Consider the following 10,198-nt stretch of genomic DNA (forward strand, 5'->3'; position numbering starts at 1 on the left):
AGCCCAGGAACTTGCCCGTACCCGGCCTGCACAATTACACGCAGCGGTTCCAGATCAGGGCTTGTTTTGATGAGGCCATAAACTCAGTATTACGGTGGGGCAAGTAAATAGAAAAGCGGCCCCTATCCCCAGAAACTCTCAGACAGGAGACGCAGATTTCCAAGAGTGGGGCTGGTGAAGTCTCCCTGGACCAGGCAGGGTGCCTGCAAAATGGTCCAACAGACCGGAGGACCAGAAGGCAAACATCCCCTGCACCAGGAAGCAAACTCTAGGGGCTAGGCTAGTTTTCTCCACCCTCCACAGGACTTCGCCCACTTTTCTCCTAGCCCAGTGCTGGGGAGGGGCGGGGAGGGGCTGAGAAGGAAGGAGAGCTGCTCACTCTGGTTCCTGACTCCTGCCTGCCCCCTAGCCCTTCTCAGCACACACAGCCTTGCAGTGTGGACCAGGGAGCCCAGACTGTGGCCTCAGAAAAGTGAGAGCAGAGGAGCCCACCCAAGCTCTCAGCACACACCTGGGCGTCATCTACAGTCCCATGTCTTTCCACGGCCTCACGATGCATAAGCATCACTGCTGGATTTCCCTGGAATGCCCAGGCAAGAAATCTTACCCAGTCTCAAAACATCGAAACACGTTAAACTGGTTAAAAATCATTCTATTGGCCGATGGGGTAGGATGCCTGAGATCTGGGGGAAAGACCTGGAAGCTGCGTCTTCGGTGACACTGCAGTTCACTCTGATGGTCCCAGCTCCCGCGTGGTGCTCTGGGGAGTCCTCGGCCCAGATGTGGCTCATTGGCCCAGATGTGGCTCATCACACCTTCAGGTGGGCAGCCCAGTGCTAGACACACCTGTCCTTCCCCGGTCACTCTGACTGTTCCTGATGCTTCCTTGTCACCTCCACACAGGGCTGTAAAGCCCAGGAGAGGAACCCTGCTCATTCTTCTGAGACCCAGGTCCCACTCACCTCTGCTGGCCCTGGGTGGCATCCTGCTTGTCCGGGCCTGCATCCCCTGAGTCAGGTGCAAACCTCAGCCCCGAGCAGGGGTGGGCACAGTCTGACCCCCTCCCTGCCTCATGGCCGCACCCCCAGGGCTGGCACGACATCAAGGTTCACTTAAAAGGGGCCCCCAAAGCCCTCGCATGTGGCCCGGGGTCCGAGCCCCTCATTAGGCGGTGGCGGCTCTCACATACGGCCTTTAATGTGGTGCGATGGTATTTTTCAGGCTTCTTTTCAGAAGGAAAAAGTTAATAACGTGAAAGCTTTATTACCTCTCTCTTCCCCCTCCGAGACATGCCCTTTGGTAGTGTAACGCCGGGGCTAGTTAAGGCCGAAGCCCGGGGATTTCCTTCTCTCTGGGAACGGCTGTAATTACACACACGAGGGGCTGAGGCCGAAAGTGGCGACACACCAAGGTCTTAACCTCGGAGGCAGGAGGAGAGCGAGGTGTGAGCCGTCGCGGCCCGGCCTGCAAAGCAGAAACATATGGGGAATCCATTACCTGCTCTACAAAGGAGACGGCCTTGCTAATAAACGTATTTACTGGGTTAAATAAATACGCTGAGGGTTGTTAAAAGCCTGGCCCTGTGACTTCAAGTCACCAACATTTTTCACTTGTCAGAAAGGGGCTTTTGGAAGCTTTCAGGCGGCCTGCCTTCCTGCCCATGTTTACGCATCCACGGTGCCCTCAGCTCCTCCTGACCACTGAGTAAGAAAGGGGCTTTGTCTAGCAGCGTGGAGACCCGACGGGTGGGCAGGAGGCTACACACAGACTGTGCGCTGGGGGCCTCAGGAGCTGGTACGAAGTGGAGCCGGGGGGAAAAATACATCTTTACCCAGCCATGTGTCATCCAAGAAGGCTCACTGCAGAGTTTTCAAACGCATTCTCCACGATGACTCTGCAGTATTATAGAGCGTTCATTGCTATAACCTTTTAAAATCTCATCGTAAAATACACACAACATCCAATTTACCGTTTTCAAGTGTCCGAGTCAGTGGCATTTGGTACATTCATAACATTGTACAATCGTCATACAATCTAGTTTCAAAACATCATCCTCTCAAAAGGAAACCCTGTACCCACAAAGTGGTCACCCTCTCTTTCTCTCTCTGCCCAGCCCTTGGCAGCTACTAATCTGCTTTCTGTCTCTATGGGTTTGACTATTCAAAAATAGACCTTTTGTGCCTTTCACTTTCACCCAGCATAGTTTTCAAAACTTCCCTCTTTGTTATGGCTGAATACTACTGCATGGCACAGATTTACCACATGTTGTTTGTTTATTCGTCAGTTGGACATTTGAGTTGTTTCCACCTTTTTAGTTATTGTGACTAAGCCTGTTGTGAACATTTCCAGACAAGTTTTTGTGTTTAATTCTTTTGGGTCGATACCTGGGAGTGGAATTGCTGGGTCATATAGTAATTCTATGTTTGGCTTATTAAGGACTCACCAAGCTGTCTGCTATGTCTTTTCATATTTGGTAGACAGTAGAGAAACACAGAAACATTTTTTCATTCAAAATATCAAATTCTGATAAGACCCTGACTAACGATCTTGTAAAGGTGGTAGAGAGCTCACATTTGATGAGGATGTCCCAGGCACCTAATCCTCACAGGCACCCAGTGTAGGGACTATTATTCTCGTCCTATGGACAAAGGAGAAAACCAAGGGATTTATGGTCACACCAAGTTCATGCATCAGGCATTTGCAGTCTGACCCTTCAGACCATGGGATGGATAATTTGGACTCTTTACATCACCCCAATCATTTGACAATGCACAAGCAATGGTGAGAGTTCCCAGAGCCCCAAGAAGGTCTCACATTTCCAAGGCCCCAAGAAGGTCTCAACAAGTGCTACAGAATTTTCCCTAAATAATGCCACACAGCTCACACCTGTAATCCCAGCACTTTGGGAGGCCAAGGCAGGTGGATCACGAGGTCAGGAGATCAAGACCATCCTGGCTAACACGGCGAAACCCCATCTCCACTAAAAATACAAAAAATTAGCTGGGCGTGGTGGCAGGCACCTGTCGTCCCAGCTACTCGGGAGGCTGAGGCAGGAGAATAGCTTGAACCTGGGAGGTGGAGGTTGCAGTGAGCCGAGATCGCGCCACTGCACTCCAGCCTGGGTGATAGAGAGAAACACCATCTAAAAAAATTTAAAAAAAAAAAAAAAATGCCACACAGCAGGTGAATTGAGTGCCTGATTGGCTTTGCATCCCAGGGGGTCCGTAGGAAAAGGGACCGCAGATATCTCCACCAGCCTGGGTCATTCAGGGAACCCATGGCTTCTCACATCACACATGTACCCCCATGGACATTGGTGAGAGCATGGACACGGTGTTGAACATTTGTCCTTAACCAAAAGGTCCTCTTTCCCTCCAAAAGGGGAGATTACAACATTAAAATCCCGTTCACTGGTTCTAGAAAAGGGTAAGCATGCATGTGTGCACGCTGCCATGCTGCTCATGTCTATGACCTCACTTTCAGTCCCTTTCAAAGGCGGGAGTTCCTCTTGAGAATGGTCACTAAGCAAAGCATTGGGTTATCCTTCCATTTTCTTCTTCTGCTATTATTTTACCTTCCCATCTAGTTTTATTGTCATAATCCAGGTAATTTTCCTCAGCATCTTTATCCTAATTTTTTTCTCTTTAATTTATTTCTTTAGCTTCTTGGATGTCCACCACTTTACCCCCTCCTCCTTCCATTTGAGCAATGAAAAAAAGAACAAAACACTTTAATTGAAGTTATTCCACAAAATATGGGACATATTTCCCCTGAATGTCACAGAGATCACAACCTTTATTAAGCAATTACAGCTCCACTATAATCTAGCCATACTGCCGTCCAAGTTGTAGATAATCAATGATGCCATTAAAACAGTTAGTTTAGGAGGTTTTGGCAAACCGGATAGACTTGAGGAGACATAAAATTTGGTAAACTGCCTCCTATCCTTAAAAGAAAACCTTCAACAGCCCAGGCCATTTGGGCTGGAAGCAACTTTCTGGCTTAGATCCACCCTCCTCTCTTCTCAGTGGGGTAAAACGAGTGAGTTTTCTGAAGTAAACATCTTCCTTGGGGAATAGAATAAGAAAAAAAGCAGAAAAAGTGTTTTCAGATAATGAACAGAAGTTTGCCATCAACTTGATGCATGTCAGATTCTCCAAAGATGAGCTATGTGCAGCAAACTCCCTTCTTTCAAGTCCTGTTTATGGTTGGTTAAATAAGCAGTGGTGTGATCTGTCACCTCTGCTCTCCAGCCGGTGAGCGGAGGCAGCAACAAGCCAATCTGATGTGGAATGATTTGGACAGTAAGTAAATAAATCCCACCTTGATAAGCGGGACTCTGCTAGCTCTCCCACGGGCCCTAAACATTTTGATTAAGGGCTGATGAGGGCTTCCCAGGGAGAGGCCAGAGACGCTTCGTGCCTGGAGGTCCCTGCAAACAGAACCACATCCTATCCATTGGTGATCGTTTAGGTGGAAGAGGGTAAGTGGGCAAAGGAGTAAACCAGGCAAACTATTTGGGTTTCTTCCACCCAGGAGTCTTGGAAACATTACCACATCAGACCAAGTAACCCAACTTCAGAGTATGGGTCAAGTATAGGACTTGCACTAAATTTCTGCTCGATGCATGGATGAAAAGATAGATGTATGGATAGAGGGAGGAAAGGAGCTTCAAGGTTGCTTTGCCCAAGCAATTTTCGTAAACCTAATTACATGACATATCTACTGTCCGAAAGGCAGATTACTGGAGCCGAACATACAAACGCAAAACCACCACATTACTGAGTAAGGAGTATCTCTTTCCTGTTTGCGGACTCTCCTGCGTCCTTGGCGGAAACTTTTTCCCAATGAGAGATGGAAATGTTTTATTTACGTTCGGCACTTTCTAGATTTATACCTATTTCCTAATAACTAGCCATTCTGAAACATTGCCCAAGAAGCCACTTCCTTTAAAATGCCCCAAACTAACAACTTACATTTATCCAGTGTTTTGAATTGTTCCAAACTCTTTTCCATACCGTATCTCATTCAAAGCTGAGAGATGTCCCTTGGCATACTGGTTATTGCCACATACAATTCACTAGACGGTCAGACGCCTTAAACTAGAATCCTAGTTCTACACTTAATTCTATGGCCCTGGGCAGGTTATTTAACTGCTCTGTGCCTCAGTTTCTATATCTGTACAATTGGGATGATAATAATACCTAACTTAGGGCGTTGTCCTGAGGCTTAAATGAGTCAAGCTATGTAAAGCACGTAGAAGAGTGAGGATTTGTGGTATGCTTGCAGCTCACAGTCGATTTAAAGGGTGATCAAGCAGACATGGCTGCTGCTTTTTGGCAGATGAAGGGGCTAGAGGTTCTCCAAGGCACACACTGTGAGGGGGCAGCCAACCTCAGGCTAGAGTCCAGGATGTCTTCTCTATCCCAGTCCAATCCAGGGTTTTTCACTGTAGTAAAGACAGAGAGCTCAGGCTCAGCTACTACCCATTATTGCTCAATACCGAGTGGGCTAATTGTGGCCCAAGGTTATTATTGAAAATTCCAAGAGAGCTTTGCCTAAGAATGGGAATTGCAGCTGTCTCATGGGCCTGGAGCACAGGGCCCCAAAGACGGGTCTCCTGGAGCAACGCTTCAGGTGGACAAGCATCATCCATGCTCCCTCTTCTTACTTCCCTGTTTGGATATTGATTACAGCAATACTTTTGATTTCTTCCTTTTTCTTTTTTTCTCATTAGAAATTCACTTACTTTTCTTTTTAAAAAAATAATGTTTATGTTTCTTTAGATTATAATAGCAAGACATTTTAAAGTGTTGAAAATGTAGGAAACAGATGAAAAACAAAGTAAGAAAATTTTTTAACTATCCAAAATTCTATCATTCTGCGATAATTGTTGTTATGGCTTTTTCTTTTCCTGTTTTTATTCTATGCAAGTGACAAGCTTATGTAAATTTTTCTCTTTTATATACTTTGGATCTTATGATTGGGGGATGGTTTATATGACATGTTACAAGCATTTTGTTTTGTTCACCTTCTCATTGCTTTGGGAGCAAATTCTACAAAAGCCAAATAAAATAGCAGAATGCAATGATTAAAAGCAAGGACCTTTCAGGACCATTTAGGTTTGAGTCCTGGCTCTGGCAATTGTTAGCTGTGTGACCGTGGACAAGTTAGTTAACCTTACTGTGTCTCAGTTTCCTCTGGGTAAGAAAGGGATAATGGAACACACCTCCTACAGCTGATGTGCTCGTAGAATTGAAGGAGATAATGTTTATAAAGTTTTTACAATGGCTCTTGACACATAGTAAGCACTCAAAAAATGTTAGAAGCAGGAGTGGTTTAAGTGTGAATCTTGATGTTTTTATTTTGTGAGTCTGGACTTGGGCTACATTCCATATAGAATTTTTGGTTGCAAAAAGACAAACGCAAACTTAGCAAAGATATTGAGTAGGATACCTAGACTTCCCTTGGGGAAGATTCTCAAATAGGAGAGACATTTGGATGATGACAATCACCATTTCCTGAATACCAACTGTGTACCAGATACTGTGGCTGCTTCAGGCACTCAATCGCAATAGTTTATACATCCTCACGAGTCCCTGGGAAGTAGGTTCTCCTTCTTGTATACATTAGGAAACTGGGTTTCAGAGAGATTAAATGATTTACCCAAATTCATACAGCTGAGGAAGTAGTGGAACCAAGAATCAAACCCAGGTAGAGTACTCAGTCATGCTGCTCTTTCAATCATTTCATGTTGTAGCATGCTCATTCTGAACCAGGCCAGGGGTTCTTTGCTTTTTCTTACTCCCAAATCATTCCTCTCCACCTTTCAGTTCTTGGCCTGTTAACTCCATTCACCCTCCCCATCTTAACTCAAGCATTACTTCCTCAATAGTATCTTTTGTGAGTAAGAAAAAGCAAAGACTCTATGGAGAAAGAAATGCAAGATTGTGAGAGACTGTCCAGTGCCGTGGGACATATCTGAAATGAGAGCTGGAGGAAGATGTGCTGAGCGGTGAGACTAAAGGAGCAGGCCATGTAAAGCTTTGCAGTCAATTAAGGACCTTTGACTTTCTCCTAAGGTCAGTAGAAGTCATAGAAGAATTGAAAAAAGGGAGATGACAAGGTTAGATTTCATTTCAGGGGTCACTCTGGTTTCAATGGGGAGAATACATTGGAATGAGTTGGGAGGAAAAGTAGGCACCAGTTCACCAATCAGGGGGCTATAGCAATAACCTAGGTTAGCAATAATGGTGGCTTGGACCAAGATATTGGTGAATATGAAGAGAAATGAACAGACTCAGGGGAGCTTAACGAGGTAAAATCTACAGAGCTTGGTGATGAGTTGGTTATGGGAAGGCGGGGGTTGTGAGGTGCCAGGAATGACTCTAGGACTTTTTTGACTAATTTAACTCAGATAATTATGGTGCTATTCATTAACATGATGAATATTGGGGAGCATCAGCTTTAAGAAGGGTGATCATTAGTTCAGTTTTGGGACATGTTAGGTTTAAGATGTCTTTAAGATAGCACCTCCACCACCCCGCAAACAAAGATGTTAAACAGTAAGATACAGAGGTCTGTACAAGTGATGCTTGGGATGAAATTATGTCAGTGTGTCTCATCTGTGTATGAAGACCGATGGACATTTGTCATTCTTTTGGGCTGTCCCAAATTTGAACCTCCTTCTCATGTTTGGAGAATCCTTCATCTTACGAGGCAAAGCCCATCTCCCACTGCAGAAGCTAAAAAGACCATCTTTAGCGATGGGCTACAACAGTTTAGATCTAGGGCCACATCTCCCAGAACCTCTGCAATCCCATAAGCATGTGGTTTGGCTTGGCATTGAATTAGCTCGCTCCACAGTTCAGGGGCAAGTCTTCCCTCCATCTTACAACGAAATCAACCAAAGCTCAAGAGGTGGAAGAGGCTGCATGTTGTCTGCTAAGAACAAGCTGTGAGGAGGAAGCAGGAGGACTGATTCTCTTACACACTGGCCTCGTGGCTCTGGTGCACTCTCACATTGCTGCTCTTGCCACCCTTGCACGAGGTTGTGGACCTTGGGATGTCCAGGGCCCTCGCTGCCCCTAACAGTCTCTGACACATGCCGGCCCTTAGCAGCCAGAGCAATTACCTGGTGAATTCAGGCAGAGGAGTTATCTTTCTGGGATGAGAACACAGATCTTATTTTCTGGCCTCAAATAATTGGGTTCATCCCCCTAGAGCTGTAAATATGCTACTCAAAATAGTGAAGAGCTGAAAGAAAATAAGCTCCTCAGCAGATTTACAACAAGGTTCCCTTTTTTCCCTCATTAACAATATTTTTTTGTTTTTGTTTTTGTTTTGTTTTTTTTGAGACAGAGTCTGGCTCTATCGTCCAGGCTGAAGTGCAGTGGTGCGATCTCGGCTCACTGCAACCTCTGCCTCCCAAGTTCAAGTGATTCTCCTGCCTCAGCCTCCTGAGCAGCAGGGATTATAGGTGCCCGCCACCACTCCCAGCTAATTTTTTCTATTTTCAGTAGAGACAGGGTTTCACCATGTTAACCAGGATGGTGACGATCTCGGGACCTCATGATCTGCCTACCTCGGCCTCCCAAAGTGCTGGGCGGGATTACAGGCGTAAGCCACCGCGCCCGGCCAGGATTTCTTTTTAATCCCTATTTTTCTTCAGTATGAACTTTGCTTCATTTTGTTTATATAGAATAAAGTAATAAAACAGTCCCGGGGTGGGGAGGTACAGTTGCCAACAACTGGGACAAAACAGGAGCAATCTGGGCCCTGAGAGGTTTTGCCCAAATAATAGACAAGCACCGTCCGATAGAGCTCCCTGAGACAATAGCAAGGTCCCATCCTGAACTAGAATTTAGTAGCTCCTAACAGCATGTGGCGACCACGCATTTCAAATGTGGCCAGTACCACGAAAAGGACAGACATGTTCATTTTTAATATACATTTAAATTTAAATAGCCACATATGCCTAGTGGCTACTGTACAGGACGGGGTAGAAGACACCCATGGCCAAGTGGGCCTTACTTAACCACGGCCGTGTCTTCTGTCAGAACAAGAAGCCCAAGGTAAATCTACATTTCACAAAGTCAATCATTCGGAGCTCACTTTCGGGGTGGGGGTTGAGGCAGAGCTCACCCCTTCCCGGTGCCTGTGTGTGTTTATTAATTGTCTACATGATTGCCTTTGTGAAGGGAACTACCTCTCTGAAACCAGAATTAGGAGCTCTGAATTTGAAGCCATTCACTAGGCTCAAATTTATGTGGTGTGAAATCTGTTAGATCATTTGCTCATCAGTAGGTTGTCTAGAAAAAAGGCCCTTCTACAAAGGAGTTTCAGGGTGAGGGTCACCAGTATAATCAGAAACATACCAAGCCTGGCCTCCAGCAAAAGAGTGTGTGCCTTCAAGTAAACTTTTAGTTTGCGAAGTGGCCTTTTGAAGACCTTGCTATTTGTAACATTTCCTCTCTTAATACAAAAAAAGCGCAATTATTTTTCACTCTGGTTCAACTTAAAAACCAAAAAGCAGAAGCCTCCAGTAGTTCACATGTGAAATTATAGAGTACACAAGACTGTCACCCTGGAAGGAAACCTTCAAACTTGATAGGCAGATGGGATGCAATAAGAGGGTTTGGTTCCAGTTTGGATAAATGGTACAATAGTACTGACCAACCAACCCCACAGTCAGAGGCATAGCTGATATTCATCACAGTTTATAAGAGGAAACCGTCCGTCATGGTTTGGAGATCAGCTCATTCATTCAACAAACACTGACCACGGGCTCTCCTTCCCTGAGCTGGGATCTAGGGAAGTAAAGACGAAGAGGCAGCTGCGGGCCTCAGGGGGCTCACAGTTCCAGGGGAGGTCCCAGGGTAAACCAGAGGCATGCCATCCCGCAGCGGGCATTGCTTCTGAAACTCTGCTGATGGTAAGAATCATCTGAGGTGCATTTTGAAATGCAGATTTCCAGGCCCTTCCCCCAAAATATTCTGATTTCACAGGTCTGTGGGAGGCCCTGAGAATAGGTATTTTTATACAGTACCCTTAGAAGATTTTTATTAAAAGGCAATTTAGAGAAGGTAACCATAGTGAACGTATCATCTTTCCATAGGTCCTTCTCCTCACCCCAATCACTCCACTAAGACTGAGGAGACACCCTAGTCTCTCTCCCTCCCTTTATTCACATCACTAA

The sequence above is a fragment of the Macaca thibetana genome, chromosome 13, assembly GCF_024542745.1.
Source record: "Macaca thibetana thibetana isolate TM-01 chromosome 13, ASM2454274v1, whole genome shotgun sequence".
Classification (NCBI taxonomy): Eukaryota; Metazoa; Chordata; class Mammalia; order Primates; family Cercopithecidae; genus Macaca; species Macaca thibetana.